The following is a 17725-nucleotide window of genomic DNA, read 5'->3' as shown; positions in this document are numbered from 1 at the left end:
GCTAGAATCTAAAGTGAGATTAATTTTGAGATAAAATTTTACTCCCAAAGTTTCGATTCAATGCAATCATTGCAATGCAATGCAATAATTTATTAATCTAATTTCCAAAGCTAGAATGGTTTGGGACCATGTTTATACCTCTACCACAGGTCAACCCAATTCAAGGAAGATACACTAAAGTCGCTTTTTACGCGGTTTTTTACGCGAATTTCACAATTTACGCGGTTTTTTGACGCGAATTTCGGAATTTACGCGAATTTTGGAATTTACGCGGTTTTTTTCACGCGATTTTCGGAATTTACGCGGTTTTTTACGTAAATTTCGAAATTTACGCGTTTTTTTACGCGATTTTCAGAATTTACGCGAATTTCGGAATTTACGTGGTTTTTTTACGCGATTTTCGGAATATACGCGGATGTGCTCAAAACGTCTATTTTTTCGCGTAGTGTTGAAATCCTTAAAGTTTTTTACGCGAAATTTTGTTTTTTTTACGCGAATTTCGGAATTTACGCGTTTTTTTACGCGAACTTCGGAATTTACGCGGTTTTTTACGCGATTTTCGGAATTTACGCGGTTTTTTTACGAGATTTTCGGAATTTACGCGGTTTTGATTTACGCGGGACGGATCCTTCGCGTAAAAAGCGACTTGAGTGTATATACCTACTTTTCTTCTTTTTTAACTAGTCCTTTGTTAACAAGAAGCGTAAACAAAATGGCTTTACTTAATGCATATTCCTCGGTGATTCAACTCCTAACCATTTGTGACCAAACCAAACCAAACCATTTGTGACAGGTTTAGTAGAAATCCCTTTAGTGTGTTGAATTCAACCTTAGTCTTAGCATTGATTATGCGATGCGCAACTTCCCTGAAACCATTTTGGATCTTGGCACTCTATAATTGATATTGAAACTGGCCGAGAATCTGTGCTTGCTTCCCATTTGCCGATATAGCCGGTTTTCGCAATTTTAACTGCCACTTCCCAGAGGCCACCAAAATAGGGGAATCCTGATGGAATCAGTGTGGTATCAGAGTGGTATTTCGAAGATGTGCTGGCGATCTACGCAAACCGTTGCAAAAGTTTTGTAACATGTCAGAAGAACAAAACTCTAAATGTCTTTTTAATCTACAAGAAAGGGGATAAATGTGACATAGTAAATTACTGAGCTACCCCTTTTTTATGTACCGGATCGATACTATTGGAGAGTGCTGTTTTGCAAAGTTATCTCTATAGAACAACATGGCTTTTCCCCCAAAAGCTCAACCAGCACAAACCTTCTGCAGTTCTATTCATTTTGCTTTCGTCAAATTGAAGCTGCTCAAATTGGTATCACTTACATGGACGTTAAAGCTGCATACAACCACCGTAATGACAACAAAATTTTGTTTCTTTCGAAAAACGAATCTTGGAGCTGAAGCTTCTGCTTGCTTAAGCGTTGCCTAACAAATCGACAACTCTTAGTAAAGTTAGGTTCTACTGAATCGTACAGTTTTAGCAATCGATCAGGAGTTCTACAGGGAAGTATCTCAGGACCGTTACTGTTGCTTATATTTTTCAACAACGTTTGTTTTGTGATACCCCCTGGTTGTAAGCTGTTCTATGCCAATGTTTTAAAAATGTTTCTCACTGTGCGGTCTGCCGAAGACTGCAAGCAACTTCAAGATCATATTAACCTGTTTACAGAGCGGTGCAACTTGAATAATCTCACCGTCTGCGTGTCCAACTGCTCAGTCATCATCTTTAGTCGAAGCAAAACATCAAACGTGCTCGCTTGCGGGATCGACGAGTCTCACCTTGAACGTGTTAAAGATCTAGGGGTTGAACTGGACTCTAGAATGACCTTTCAAACCCCAGCTCCAACATCATTTCTAAAGTGAATCGTAATTTAGCTTTTATAATACGCCTAACCATGACACCATGACAATGACATGCGCAAATTTTATGAGAAGGTGAACCAAACTCGGAAGGGCTACACACCGAAACCTGACATGTGTAGGGACGAGGGAGGGAATCTAATCACAAACGAGCGCGAGGTGGTCGACAGATGGAAGCAGTTCTTCGATGAACACCTCAATGGCGAAGTCGCAGAAGGAGGCAGAACGGAAATTAACCTAGGAGCGCCCATGGAAGATAGTAAAGTCCTAGCACCTGATCTCCAAGAAGTCAAACGAGAAATCGGGCTGCAGAAGACCAATAAAGCCGTTGGGAAGGACCGCCTACGGGCAGAGCTTTATAAACATGGCGGAGAAACGCTAACAAAGGCTCTACACTAAGTTATTTCGAAGATTTGGGAGAAGGAAAAGCTACCGGAGGAATGGATGGAAGGAGTGGTTTGTCCCATCTACAAAAAGGGTGATCGGCTAGACTGCTGCAACTATCGCGGTATTACGCTGGTAAACGCCGCCTACAAGGTACTCTCCCAGATCCTGTTACGCCGGTTGTCACCGATAGCATAAGGTTTCGTAGGGAATTATCAGGCGGGTTTCAGGGGACTGATCAGAGCTACATTTGATCGAGTGATGTGTTTCCTACGTATCTCTGCGACACTTTCGAATCTCTTCGAGACGCGGCGAGGGTAGAGACAAGGTGACGGTTTATCCTGCATGCTGTTCAACATCGCTTTCGAGGGGGTGATCCGAAAAGCGGGCATCGAAACGAGAGACACGATTTTTACCAAGGGTAGCCAACTTCTAGGCTTTGTAGATGACTTCGATATCATAGCCAGGAACTATAGAACTAAAAATAAATGCGTCGAAGACCAAATACATGAAAGGAAGAGGCTCAAAGGAAACAAACGCGCGTCTTCCACGGACGGTAACCGTTGACGGCGATGAACTAGAAGTGGTAGAGGAGTTCGTGTATTTGAGGTCGCTCGTGACTGCGGACAATAACACTAGTAAGGAGATCCAGCGGCGCATCCAATCGGGAAATTGGGCCTACTTTGCCCTTTGTGAAACGCTACGATCAGGAAGCACGCGCTGCCGCACAAAGCTAACAATGTACGAAACCCTTATGAGACCGGTAGTTCTTTATGGACCTGAAGCCGTGACGCTGTTCACGGAGGACATACGCGCCCTTGCCGTGTTCGAGCGGAAAGTGCTGCGGACGATATTTGGCGGAGTACAAACTGAAAGCGGAGAGTGGCGGAGGCGTATGAATCACGAGCTACAGGCACAGCTTGGGGAGACTTGCAGCACTGCAATGCTAGTAACCCATTAGTGACTAAATAAACGTTCATTTAGTTACTAAAGAGGTACTAGCATTGTAGCACCGTAAATACAAAAGATACAGCAAAACTTTATTCAGCAAAATTGTAGACAATAACTAGTTCTACAAATGTCACATAGATAACTTTGTCAAATTTTGCTAAGACGGTACTGTCAAACGAATCAAAATTGAGTCAAAGTGATCGAACCATCCCTGCATGTAACCCCATGCATAGAAGTCGAGAGAATTCAAATCAATCGAAGAGGCAGGCTACTCTTTCGAAGAAATAAAATTCGGAAAATTCTACACACACCAAGTCTGTGCAGCTTTCACCTGGTGAGACGGTGTACAATCTTGTTGGAAGCAGTATACTGCATTCTTTAAGTGTTTTTGACGATGAGAAGCAAATGGTTCTTCAAAACATTATCGATGTAATGATGTAGTGTTGATTTCAACACCAGGTTCAATGAACAGCAATGTAAGTTTCAAATATTTGAAGAAATCACCCTGGAAATATTCTGGAACCTTTGAACAGCCAATTTGTCCCGAGGGATATCAGAAAAATGTGCTGTATATATCCGATCATTTTGTCGGTTGTGGTAATCCTGTAGCAGGAACATTTTTTTGTCCGAAAACAAAATTGAACAATCACCGAGCCGCTTGAACAGCTGCCGATATCTTTCGACTTTTAGTTCACACCGCTTTTCAATGGTTGACTGCGAAATTTCCAGTGCCTTGGCCATCTTACGTCCAGACCGATCTGGTTTCCGTCGAATTCGCTCTCTTACTCGTCTGATGGCTTCCAGTGTCCGTACGTTTACGGCTTCCAGTGTCCAGTGCGTGTACGGCCAGGTTTGGGGAGTATTTTCTAAGAACCAGTTTCCTTTCACTTGATGGTATGAAAGATGAAAGTTTCGTTTATTTCGAGTAGATTTAGCTTCTTTAAGGGGTTATATACAGTTAGAATTTTCAAAAAATGGATTTTCTATTTAGTTTATAATCGTAGTGTCAGGGATGGTTCGATCACTTTGACTCAATTTTGATTCATTTGACAGTAGCGTCCTAACCGAGCAAAATTTGACAAATTGATGTATGGGACATTTGTAGATAATAACTAGATCTACAATTTTGCTGAATAAAGTGTTGCTGTATCTTTTATAGTTACGGTGCTACAATGCTAGTACATCATTAGTAACTAAATGAACGTTCATTTAGTTACTAAAGAGGTACTAGCATTGTAGCGTCGTAACTACAAAAGTTGCAGCAACACTTTATTTAGCAAAATTGTAGATCTAGTTATTATCTACAAATGTCCCATCCGTCAATTTGTCAAATTTTGCTCGGCTGAGACGGTAGTGTCAAATGAATCAAAATTGAGTCAAAGTGATCGAACCATCCCTGCGTAGTGTACATATATTTGAGTATGCTCATCGAAAATTTCATGCCAATCCGTCAAATATTAACGAAATTATACGCATATTTGTAACGACGTGTTAAAGCGATTGAAGGAGGAACGCCAAACTTCGAATGCGTGTTTCTCAAAACCGTGTTTTCAAACTCGGTGAGCAATATTTCCTGAAAACGGTTGAATCAAATCATTCCAAATTTTGACACAAGTGTTCTAAGGGTATGTTCTAGAGATTAATCGAAGGTTTTTCCTCGCCAATTAATATTTTTTATTTTATGAACAACTTAATAGCAAACTTTAGCGAACCTCCAAACTTTAGCAAACTTTATGCCTAAACTCGATTTGTTTTGTTTAAGAAACCACCATTTCGTTCGTCAAAAATGATTATTTTGTTAATTCCTTCGATCAATCTATAGATAATATATTTTAACACCGATTCATTTTTGGTTTTTCGATTTCCGGTTATTCAGTACAAGAGGCCTTATTTTAGAAAAGTTCCAGAAGGTTAACTATAGCAGCTATTTCAATAACATTTTCCAAAAACAAAATATGTTAATTAACAACCAAAAACTATCGTAAGATGGATACAAATTTTCACTTTAATCAGTTGAAGGTTTTTCTCTAGACAAATTCTAGAAAATTCGACTTTTTTAAGCCTCCCAACTGTAGATAACCCCTTAAAATAATACACGCTCGAAAATTTTTCAGAAACAGACTTACTACAAGTTTTTTGTGCGTTCACGATTACCACAACTCGTAAACGAATGAAAATTTAAAATAAACTTGCAAGATGCATTGACATTTGAATACACTCCAAACGAAAAATATGCAGATACATCTGTAATTCACCTATTTTTAATTAAACACGTCCAAAAAACACTGACAGTTATTACTACCCACTCTGTAATCCTTACTTAAACATAAGGTCAGGTCAATAAATATAAATAAATTCAGCAAAATCCTTTTATTTTCTACTGACTATGGTGCGTTGAAGTGCTCGCAAAAAAAAGCCACCGCAAATGCTCACCTTAAAAGGCATTTAGTACGTGATTTCAGGTGCACAATTTACACACAAGAGTTGCTTAAGATGGCATTTTTCTATTTTCAGCATATAATCAAAGTAACAGCAAGGTATTGCAAAATCGATTTACACTGATTTTAATTCTATGCGGACCGTTAAAACTAATATGACAATTCATGAAAATGGATATTGAATCGCTTCCGCTTATTGCCCATTCTTAAGAACCTAAAGGCAGTATCGATTACTTGCATTTGTGATCCGTGAACTGTAAAGCCGAACCCTCACAGAATCTTGCTTAATCTAACAATCAAAAATAGATCAGAGTGACGACGTGATATTGCCACGATGATGACCGACCTAGTGACTGGTGACTGAGGAAATATTTTAAGGAACACTAAAACTCAAAAGAAACGCTTTTTAAGTGCCTCTCTTGGTTCGGTATAGTTGAATTAAGTACATAGACTAACGGATCCACGACAAAAGTCATTAAAATTTTCAATTGCAATAATTAGTTCTTTTTATTGGGCGTGAGGCAGTTATTTAGTTTCAATTAACATTTTTTTGGGTCGTTTCACTTGACATTAGGACACAAGCTGTAATTATATAGAAGAGTACATCTCCTAGGGTGATAGAAAGTCTATAGAAAATGATTCAAATATACAGAAAATAAAGGTAAAAGCCTGTAAAAATCACACAAGCTTCGCCTGACATAAAATTAAAATCACAGAGTAAATGGGCAGTTAAATTCCTGTTGACCATTAAGAGACAGCCCAGACAAACAAGTTGGCGCCTCGTCATTGAAAAACTACTTAAAAAGCCAATTGTCGTATCATGATGGAAAATTCTATTTGTGAAATACTTTTCCTCCGGTACTTGATGATAGGTACTTGGCACAACTTACGTTCGTGTTTAATACTGCACCACATTGAGTGCGGTTGTAAACTCGCTAAATTGATTCAATTTGTAACCTTCATCAAACTTAATGTTGTGCTGATTAGCACGGTTAGCTTAAAGCGAAATGCCACTCGTAACTCGTTTGAATGTATGTACCTAGTGTCAAAATAGGCACAATTGACCCAGTTGTTGTAGTACTGCGTCAGATTGGTTTTGCTGTCCTAAATTCTTTTGAAATGTTTCTTACGTCTACCTAAGAAAATCAACATTTGAACCATTAAGCTATCGCCTACTAAATTTTGTACAAAAATACCTAAAGCCTGTCCAATCTCATTTCGTCCGTAGCCCACTGTTCCGCGTTTAGCAGCTCCAAATGAGTGTAACCCCTTTTCGCCCACCATAAATTATTTGCCAAGTTAGCTTTTTATTGCCGAACACTGACTGCTAGAACGCAGTGGCGGTCAATATCAACAAATACACGCACACACAAACACACACACACATTACTGCGCGTATGTGTGTGTGCACCACAAGCTTTCGCACAGCACAAACAGTCGAATTATTTGGAATGCAAATATATCACTCCCAGATGCAATCCAATTTATCCACATTTGTCCCGATTAGCATATTCCCGACCCCCACCGCCGATGGTGATGATGATGATGGTCAGTGCTGCAGCAGTGGTGGTGGTCAGTAGTGGGGCTGATGCCGGCGGGTAAACGTTCTTCTCGGGTGGGTCATGGTTTACGTCCCGAATGAATGCTTTAAAATCTGGTATGATTGGTGAGGTCGCGCGTCGTACTGCTTAAATATTTGCAATGCAAATTCCTATGCCATTGCAACGAAGACACAACAGTTCGCGGCATTTACTAAATCGGTTTGAGTAATTATGTTTCGAAGGGAGAGTCTGTTGGCAGGATTCCAACATTTTAACTCGTGGAGAAGGATGCATGATTAAACACGGGGAAAATTTTCCCCAAAAGAAGGAAAAGCACTGCATGCGGAACGGGAAAAAATTAGGAAAACTACTCCGGGTGCGCTTCGTTTGGGTTAATTAAGCAGTTAGAAAGAGTATGTGTAGTATAAACGTAGTGAAAGCGGAACGAACGATTGCTGAATTCTTTCGCTGGAGTGCTCTTTTCGTTTTATGCGGGTGATTTCTATGTCAGTATAAAAAAATATTTCGTTTCACTGGGTAGTCATGCTCAGAAGACTGACCAGTCTGGTTGAACAATGATCGGGAGTTGATTCTATTTCGGCCTACAGAGAATTGATTAAGCACTCATCTCACGTTTCGCTCCAAGCGAAATAAATATGAATCAAGAATCAGTATGACATTTTTCCACAATTCATCAATCTGTGGAAGCTTTTAGAACGAAAAAGCTGAGATTCTGTTTTCCCGATGAAAACACATTCCCCTATTTCATAGTATACCACGGATAGAAATTTATTCTCCAAAATGAGCAAAATGACTCATGATTCCACGTTTCTAGTTTATGTTTTATGAAAATACAGCACGAATAATAATCATGATTTCACGAACTTCTTACAGTACAACACAACGCGAGATCATGAACTGTTTCATGATTTTGCGCTGCCTGATATGGCAGTTCAATCATGATTTGACAGCAATTCAAGTTTCATGATTTCAAGACTTTATTTATGGTATCGGAATCAGATTTCTTTGCGTGCAATTTGTAATTTCAATATTTATTTGTAACCAAATTTACATAGGGCAATGTTAATCCTTAAGGTCATAATCAATAGCAATCAGGGATGGAAAATCAGTGATTTTGATAAAATCTGTGAGTTATCTGTGAGTTTCATTCTTTCAGGCGGGCTTCCTTCGAGTTCATAGTTTGATTTTTAACCGGCAAGCTGCCCAGAATCCGCCTTCACATAGGTTTCGTCGATTTGCCGCAAAAAACCGGATCTATCTCGGAACAATGTTAATGAAATAAAAATTTTGAGTACTCAAAATGAAGGTCACTGATTCCACTTTAAAGGAAAAATAGCGAATGAAATCCATGCAATCTCGTACTTTTCTTCGAATGCCACTCATCATATTTTGGACACTGTTGACTAACCCGAGCGGCCATTTTATTCCACCATTTCTTCATCACTGTTGCGACCTTTCCACTCTTCTTCAACTTCTGTTTGACAATTGTCCATGCTCAATATTTTTCAATTGGACAGAATTGAGGACAATTGGATGAATTGATGTGCGTTTCGAATAAAACCGCCCCGTTGTCTCGATACCACTGTAGTACTTCTTCGCTTACCAAATCAGAACAAAACTTTTCAGGTTCATTGTGAGCTTTAATGTACAGAACAATACAGTTTATCAGGCACTCCTAGTTGAAAATTTTGGCATCCATAGTCTTGTTTGTCATGAAAACCTGGTTTTTGATCCGCATTGGCAAATATCTGCCAGATAATCTTTCTTGCAAATTTATCGGCAAAAACGAATTTGCACTTGCTAGGGACTTGACTCACCTTAACTAGTGGCTTTATAAAACAATAGCCCATAATCCATCGTCCATGAGAATGCGTCAATCGTACTTCGTAAGAAACTCATTCTACAACTTCCGGACACGTATTTTGGCCACTAGAGTCTGCTTCAGCGTCCTCCCAGGCAAACATTTTTATATGTACAGAAAAGTTCCAAATACGTACAGATATGCATGCTAATAAATCGTATTTGATGCATACCTGCATATTTGATAGCATATCGGTACTATTTTGGAGGCGATATACGTGATGAATGACAATCTTAAGCATTTCATCGCAAAAGTATTAAAAACGATAATATCTGAGCACGATTCGCTCCGTACTGCTATGCAATTTTGTGCTAAAAATTGTATGTGTGTCAGTTATTATCATTATATACGATTGAAAATCAACTTTGGCGCACTTTGTTCAGCTTTAGTTACGATTCCGAATTTGTTAAGAGTTATTTACGATAGTTTTCGTACATTGATGTACGATTTGGTACTAGCTGGGCTATTTGGTTGGTATAATTTGGTATAAACTATTTAAATAAAGCTATTTGGTATACACGTCCAGATATGGAATGAATCGAGCTCTAGCTCTTAACTCTGCCACTATTAACTCGAGTAGCCTCTAGCAATCGACCCTTGCTTCAAAAACGGATAGTTTCTTGATAGTGGAAGTTCTCCCGAAACCAAGCGTCTCGAAACGGGTAAGCGTTCAGTTCCAAATCTATTCAGCCATTGTGCCGTTTGATACACTCTTCGCTATGCACTTTGCTCCACTGCACAGTCTGCACGGGCAGTCCTCGGCAATGGATCTGCCCTATACCGAGGAAGAGTCTCCCAGCGATGGAATATCCCTCGAAATCGATTACCCCGAACACCTTTCCCAGGCTTCCCAGTAAACATTTTCATATGCATATCAGAGCAATAAATGAGTTATATGTACCTATATATACCCTGAAAAATCGTATCTGATGCACAAAACTAGCATATTCGTACTAATTTGGAGGCCATATACATACTACAAAATATACGTTAACAACTCAACTTTGTAAGTCTTTGTATGCGATAAGATCCGATTCAAAGCGATTAGTTTTATTATGCTATACAATTCTGTACTGAAAGTCGTAGGTCAATCACTTGCTATCGTCAAATACGATAGAATCTAAACTTATGTGCGTTTCATTAGATTATAGGGTACGGGTGGGTATTTGCAGGCCATTAAGCGGTAGCCTGAACAATATTCAGGAACTACGTTGAAACTATATTTATTCGAGACAAGATTTTTATACCAGTTGATAGAATAATATTTACTGAATATCGGCGTGTATTTTGGTCTTAATAAAACGCTACTGAATTTGAGTTATAGTCGCGAAAAATGATGAAGTCGCTGCGGCTAAATTGAGCCCATTTTCTATAGTGGTGTCTGTGTTTTTTAAATCCGACAGGCCGTATTAGCTTGTACAACGATTAAATGCTTTTTAAAAACAGATCGAAAGAGGCAAGAAAAGAGAGATCGATTGATAACTTCTCGCTATTGTCTACATTCCGGGCTCATTGAAGATAATTAGTTTTGCAGTGACAACAGCTTGCTGCTGGCGCTAGTGTACCATTGAATTGTTCATATACAGTAGCGCCAGTTCACTCAAATACCAGATATGTCAGCACATATATTGGTAATAGTGTAAATAACGCACCATAAGCTGGAATTAAAAACAAAATGCTGCTAACGGCTAGTGAATGAAAATTGATTTATATTTTCATATCAGAGGGGAATTTTTGTGTTCTTCCGTGATAAAAAGAAGTAGAATTGTTCTGTGATAGCATATTCACAGCTGTTTAGTTTCTAGAATAAGTAAATGTTATCATAATTGTGTGTTTTCCAAACCATCATCAAGAGCGGATACGCGTAAGCGATTGCTGCTGATTTTTTCAGCCTGGTTACGTGCTAGTGGAAAAACAGTGGTTTTGATGTTTATTGAATAAAATTAAGCAAACTACTTACATTTTTATGAAAATAGTTATAACACATTAAAGCCTATGAGTGCTACATTCGTTTCAGTATTGTTATATAGCGGCAAAGTTTCTATTTGGGAAAGTGTAGCCAAAAAAGGTAATGTATGCCGAAATTAGTAGCGTGATGGGAATACCCTCCCGTACCCTATTTACGATACTGAATTTATTAAAAGTCAATAACGATAATTTGCGTACATTGATATACGAGTTGGTGTTTGCTGGGTTACCTCATAGGTTGCAAACCATTTTTGCCACAGCGTATCCATAATATACGTATTGATTTCGCTAATTACGTTCCATAAATTTTTACCACAACACTATTTACGGACGACATTATTAGGGCTGGGGGCAAACATTACACTCAGCATGGAGCAAAATCGTGAAAAACAAAAGACCACAGATAAAGAGAGAGCTCTGCGTTACCAAATCTATATGGCTACTTGCCATAGCAACATAGTCTGAATGGAATTGTGTCAGGTGGGAGATTATTAGACGATGTATCCATTTAAGCATGGTGTCTACGAGTGTTCTTTTCCGAAATCCTCTGACGCCTGTTTTTTTTGTAATGCTCTCGATCCTCCGTAAATGTCAGTCCAGTCGGTATCTTACCAACGACGCGGACCGCTTCCAGTGACATGGTCCGATAGGCGTTCACTACCCTCATACCCAGTAACCTGTGCGTGCTGTTCAAACACGATTGTTTTCTACTCGCGTATATTGCTGAGATCCAGGCAGAACTGCTATACCAAGTCAGCAGCCTCCTTCTGAGTACTGTAAATTATCGCCGAATTTAGATTTTAGGTAACTCTTGCCGTTTTCCTACCAGTAGTAAATGACAGAATCACAACAGGAATAATCGATGTGATAGACCTTGTGGCAACCTTGTGGTACCGCACGAAGTTAACAATCTAGAAGAGACTGATTAGACCGGTAGTCCTTTACGGCCACGAGGCATGGACTATGCTCGTGGAGGACCAACGCGGACTTAGTGTTTTCGAACGGAAGGTGTTGCGCACCATCTCCGGCGGAGTGCAGATGGAAGACGGTACGTGGAGGAGGCGAACGAACCATGAATTGCATCAGCTGCTTAGGGAACCACCCATCGCTCACACCGCAAAAATCGGTCGCCTGCGATGGACTGGGCACGTCGTGAGGATGTCGGACGATAGCCCGGTTAAAAAAGTTCTCAATAATGATCCGACTGGAACGAGACGGCGGGGCGCGCAGCAAACAAGATGGATCGATCAAGTGGAAGGCGACCTTCGGACCCTACGTAGACTACGTGGCTGGCGAATTGCGGCCATGGACCGAGTGGAATGGAGACGACTTCTTCTTACAGCAGAGGAAACTACGGCCTGGAGCTGATTAAGTAAGACCTTGTGGCGAGTACCATAATCTCTGTTCGTGATTTGCCAGCTATCACAATACCATCCGTGAGCTTCAGCTTCAGGTTTACCTTCAATACTTCGTCGAATGGCGCTATTTACTTGATGAGAATGTGTGTGTATGTGATGAGATGATGTGTACTTGATAAGAATGTTCGGGATTACCCTATCTAGCGGTTAGCCGACCATATCTAACTAGCATGGTTAGATTGGGTTGATTGGTAATATTAGCAAGGGGATTTTCCCGGTTTCAACAAGAGCAACCACTTCAGTAGTTTCCAGAGTTCGGGTAGCTACTTTTGTCGATGCATTTCTGCATCGTAGTTCTAAACATATCCGGGCTAACCTGAATTGCTATTTTTAGAGCAAGGTTTGGGATTCTATTTGGTGCTGGGAACTGCTTCATCTTCATGACTTTTTTCAAATCGCTCAGCTCTTCGTTGTAAGTCATCAACGAAGCTTCTTCTTCAAAGTCTTCCTCGCAAGGTCCTGCGGAAACAGCCCGTAAATGATGAAATTAATGTTTTCCGTACACCGTTCAGCTGGGTCTAAACCGCTCAGTTGATGGTACGATGGTGGCCTAACAAGCCAGTCGTCGTAGGTTCGAATCTCGGCTAGGTGGTGTTGCTAGATAGAATCCGTAGGATTGTTGCACTAGCCCCGTAATTGTCCTTTACTCTAATAGCCGGCTGTGAAGTCTGTCGATAAAGAAGGGTCAAGTCTTAGAAAGACGTTTAAGCCTAAGGCTTTGCTTTTTCAGCTGGGTCTTTGATCTTGGGCAAGGATTCCCTATTTCGACATCATTGTAAACACGCTGGCGCTAACTTCTCCTTCTGCCTGGGAGGCAACTTACACGTAGCTCGGCAATCGTCGTATTCTGCCAGTCCAACGATCTTGGTTTCTTGGTGTCCATATCCTCAGCATGGTCGCACCACATACTCGAGCCAGTGTTGCTGTCAAACCGTGGCTGGAGAATCCTGTTCAGAATTTTATTGCGAATAGCCTTTTTTTGGGCATTGGAGAGCATTGCATTTATTTATTTATTTAACAATTATTGTAACGTAAGTCATAATGCCTTTTTTGATGCTGCAATTAGGTGGATCTCTGGTAATGCAAAATAATTAATTTCAATTCTAAACTATAAACTAGATTTTCAGTTGCTGTGTGTTAATTTGAGTCACTAAGCCTTGACAAGAGATTTCTTCTAAAAACATTTGTCGATAAACAAGATTTTAAAGATTGTGGTAGATAGTTCCTATAGGAAATGCCCCTTACAAGCAGAGATTGACCGTAATACGCAGAGCTATGCTGTGGAATGCGGAAATTTATAGTACGAGTGTTGCGTAATGGTTCTAGCTTTTCATATATATAATCCGGATTTCTGGTTCGTACAATTTTGGAAATAGTGACGCATGACCGAAACTCATAGAATTTCGAAAAAGGACATCCTAATAGGTTAACTGAATAGTGAGATACGCTGTCAAATCTAGAAATATTAAAAACATACCTAGCACATGCGTTTACTGCAACGCGCAATTTGTTCAGAGAACCAGCTGATGCATTGATGTAAAGAAAATTGGCATATATTAAGTGAGGGAAAAGCAGGCTTTTGAATATTTTGAGTTTCGTGTTTACATCTAAATATCTAGCTACTATGTTGAGCTGCTTTAATGTACCGTAGATTTTACCGACCTGAGCATTGATTTGAGAACTCCAGTCTAAGTTCGACTTAAATATTACACCAAGTATATTAGCACGGTCCACAAACTCGACCTGCTCACTTCCTAAAAATAACTGTGGAGGACTGGGAGGGATTTTCAACTTGCACAGCATCATTGCTTTAGTTTTTGACATATTAATAGGAAATAAGTTGCGTAAAGACCATTGAAGGATTCGTTCAAGATCATTATTGATCAGCAACAATAGGGTGGAACTATTTATGTTTTCATTTACGCATAGATAAATTTGCACGTCGTCCACAAAGAGATGTATAGAACAGTGCACAAGAACATTTGGAAGATCATTAATGAATAATGAAAACAAGAGTGGACCAAGTACTGATCCCTGGGGAACACCAGATTCAATATTGCAAAATGAGGACATACATTCATTATAGAATACTGCTTGTTTCCTGTCACTGAGATATGACTTGAACAAATTGATTACACTTTGACCAAAACTATATTGAGAACTCAGTTTATTCAATAGCTTGCGATGTGAAACACGATCAAAAGCCTTGCTAAAGTCAATGAGTAACAAGATCGCCAAACCTTTTCTATCTATGACTTTAGCAACATCGTCATGAATTTTAAGTAAAGCCGAGCCAGTGCTATGATTCTTTCGAAAACCGGATTGGAACTTATTTAATAAATTCATATCGTCAATGAAATGCGACGTTTGGACTTTAATTAGTTTTTCAAATGCTTTCGATAGAGCACTAAGGATGCTAATCGGACGTAGGTTAGTTATCTCTGTTAGCCTCTGATTCTTTTTGATAGGAATATTCTTGACGGATTTCCATACAAGCGGAAATTTCTATGATATAATAATTCGATTAAATAAGTGTGCAATCATAGGCAAAGCAAGTGGTAATATTATTTTAATAAACTTAATAGGAATCATGTCCAATCCTACAGCATTAGACTTAATCGAAAAAATAGCATTTACAATTTCGTTTTCTTGAAAAGTACGAAACTGAAAACCGTTGGGGCTTGCCCGATGAAAAACTTGCCCTTCATCTGCAGTATAAGTTGAAGCGAAAAACTCATTTATTCTGCTAGCCGTAAAATCGGAACAATCACTACTTTGAGTTTTGCTGCCAATTCCTAGGTTTTCAATATTTCGCCAGAGCTGACTGCTAGTAACATTAATATTGATATGTCTTTTATTAAAGTTTTCCTTAGCTTTTCTAACAACAAAATTTACCCTATTTCTGAGCTGCTTGAAGTGTGTTTCGTTCTCCAGCGATCTATTATTTTTCCAATTTCTATAAGCAATCTCCCGATTTATTATGGCCACTTCGATTTCATTGGTATACCAAGGATTTTTCTTAGGTTTATTCAATTTTAATGGAAAGAAACGATCATGTAAATAGTTAAGGCGAGAGTTCAGAAGATTGGTTATGATGTCAGGGTCATCTATACTGAAAAAACTGCTCCAGTCAAAGGCGAAAAATTCATTCTGCAATGCTATGTTGTCAAAAAGCTTATAATTTCGGTACCAAAAATTAACAGGCGCTAGCATGGGTGAAAAATCAAGTACACAAAATATAAGATCGTGGTTGGAAGCAGCGGGTATTGATATTTGAATTGAAGCATTGAAGCTTGAACGTAACACGAAACGACTTAAAAGCCCCGTCGTCACCCCATGTCACCGGATTGGTAAGATTGTCCACATAGCTCTTCACTTTCCTATTCGGTAAACTCAGAATCAGCGAAGAGACGAAACCCAGCTAGCATTTTCATATGTATAAAAAAGATAAAAATCAACATTACGTACAGATATACATGCTAATAAATCGTATTTGAAGCACAAAATTCGCATATCCGAACTATTTTGGAGGTGATATACGTGATTAGGAATAATTTTGAGCGTTACGACTATATAAGTATTTATATACGATAATATCCGATTAAGCGCTAGTCGCTCCGAACTACTATAAGATTTTGTGCAGAAAATCGTATGTATGTCAGTTATTATCATTATATACGATAAAAAATTAACTTGGTCCCACTTTATCCAGCTTTAGTTACGATTTCGAATTTGTTAGCAGATATTTACGATAGTTTTCGTACATTGATATACGAGTTGGTGCTAGCTGGGAAGGTCCTCCATTCAACGAGTCGCTGTCAATATTGAATCTATCCTCCAGCTCTTGATCCTTCGTTCGATCAATTGCACGCGATTCCTCAGAATCGTGCAGAATGGAATCCTCTGACTCCAATTTTTCGGTATTGTAGGGCTGTCGGTGCTGGAAGTTTTAAAATTATTTGTTTTTGGAAGGCTCATATGAAATCCCACGAATGGTTAGGGAACGGAGAGTCCGCGGCTCCACAGCCCCACATAATGTAGTAAGGGGAAATATAATGTGGAGGGCGCCTTGGTATCCCACAAGCTCCGTCAGCGACTAGTCTACAATTATTTTCCCAGGCTTCAGTGGATCGTAAGCTGTTGTTCAGTTGGAAGTTTAATCAAAACTATTTGATTTTAAACTAAGATGCTCTCCCATGTCCTGTTCTGTAGACTGAGACTGTTAGCGGAGTGCTTCGTCGGCGAGTATCAGCCTAGATTTTGTGTGGGATCCACGACGGATGAAGTTTTTACCCTACGTCAATTACTAGACAAGTTCCGCGAATGCAACTTGCAGACTCATAATCTATTTGTTGATTTTAAGGCTGCGTACGATTCAGTAAAACGAAATGAGCAGTGGCAGATATTGCTAGCACATGATTTTCCAACGAAACTGTTTAAGTTGATTCGTACGACAATGGTTAGATCGAAATAATGCGTCAGAATAGCGCGTGAGATCTCGGTCTACCCCACTTATTTTGATGTATAAGCTGTCTAATAAAACAATGGGGTTTGGTTACCAAAAACTTCGCTTTCTTCGCTGTTGTATTCGACTCAATAATTCTATATCTCAGCCATCCTAGCATATGTTGTGACGATAACATTTCCATGTTATATTACAGACTTGAGGTAAAAATCCTACAAAATTGATGCTCAAACGTTCAAATTATTGATTGAAAACGTAAACATCAACATAAAATCAGTGTTGAGGACGAGAAAATGTTAAATAAGCATAACCCATAACCACAAAAAACACGAAGTTGGCAGAATAAGTGGAAATTTGATTGAATACTTTGTGATTTTTTTTGGATAATAGGAGACGACGTATTTTTTAAATATGTTTAGTTTTGTTCATAAGGCCATCAACTACGCCCGTATACAAATTTTCAAGCCCATTTACCAACGATTTTACAAATGCAAACGCATACCTCGCGTGTAAAAGAAAAATTTCAACAAACTGACTCTGATTACAATTACCTATTGGGACTTTTATTTTCTATAATTCGTTTTGACAATCAGGAACAAAACAAAAATTGTGATGCAAACCGAAAGCATTAATCGTCGTGGTTGTGTGACAGCAGTAACCAGAACCGAACTCCTGTCGCGCGGTTAAGGATCTAGTACACCCCATTAGCCAAAGTGGTTCTCACTCTGATAAAAATTGATGACCCCGTTCGATATCCTCACGCCTGTCGAGCCAAGCACCGGCATGCGTTGGCGGCGGACGGCTG

General features: G+C 39.4%; 1 protein-coding gene across 2 annotated transcripts in view; it reads right to left on the bottom strand.

Moving 5' to 3' along the window:
- LOC128741926 (rab3 GTPase-activating protein catalytic subunit) overlaps positions 1-17725 on the bottom strand; it is a 399345-nt gene that overhangs the window by 345161 nt on the left and 36459 nt on the right. The window lies entirely within an intron of this gene.

The sequence above is a fragment of the Sabethes cyaneus genome, chromosome 3, assembly GCF_943734655.1.
Source record: "Sabethes cyaneus chromosome 3, idSabCyanKW18_F2, whole genome shotgun sequence".
NCBI lineage: Eukaryota > Metazoa > Arthropoda > Insecta > Diptera > Culicidae > Sabethes > Sabethes cyaneus.
Note: the sequence above shows the minus strand (reverse complement) of the source record. Positions and strands in the feature narration are given on the sequence as shown.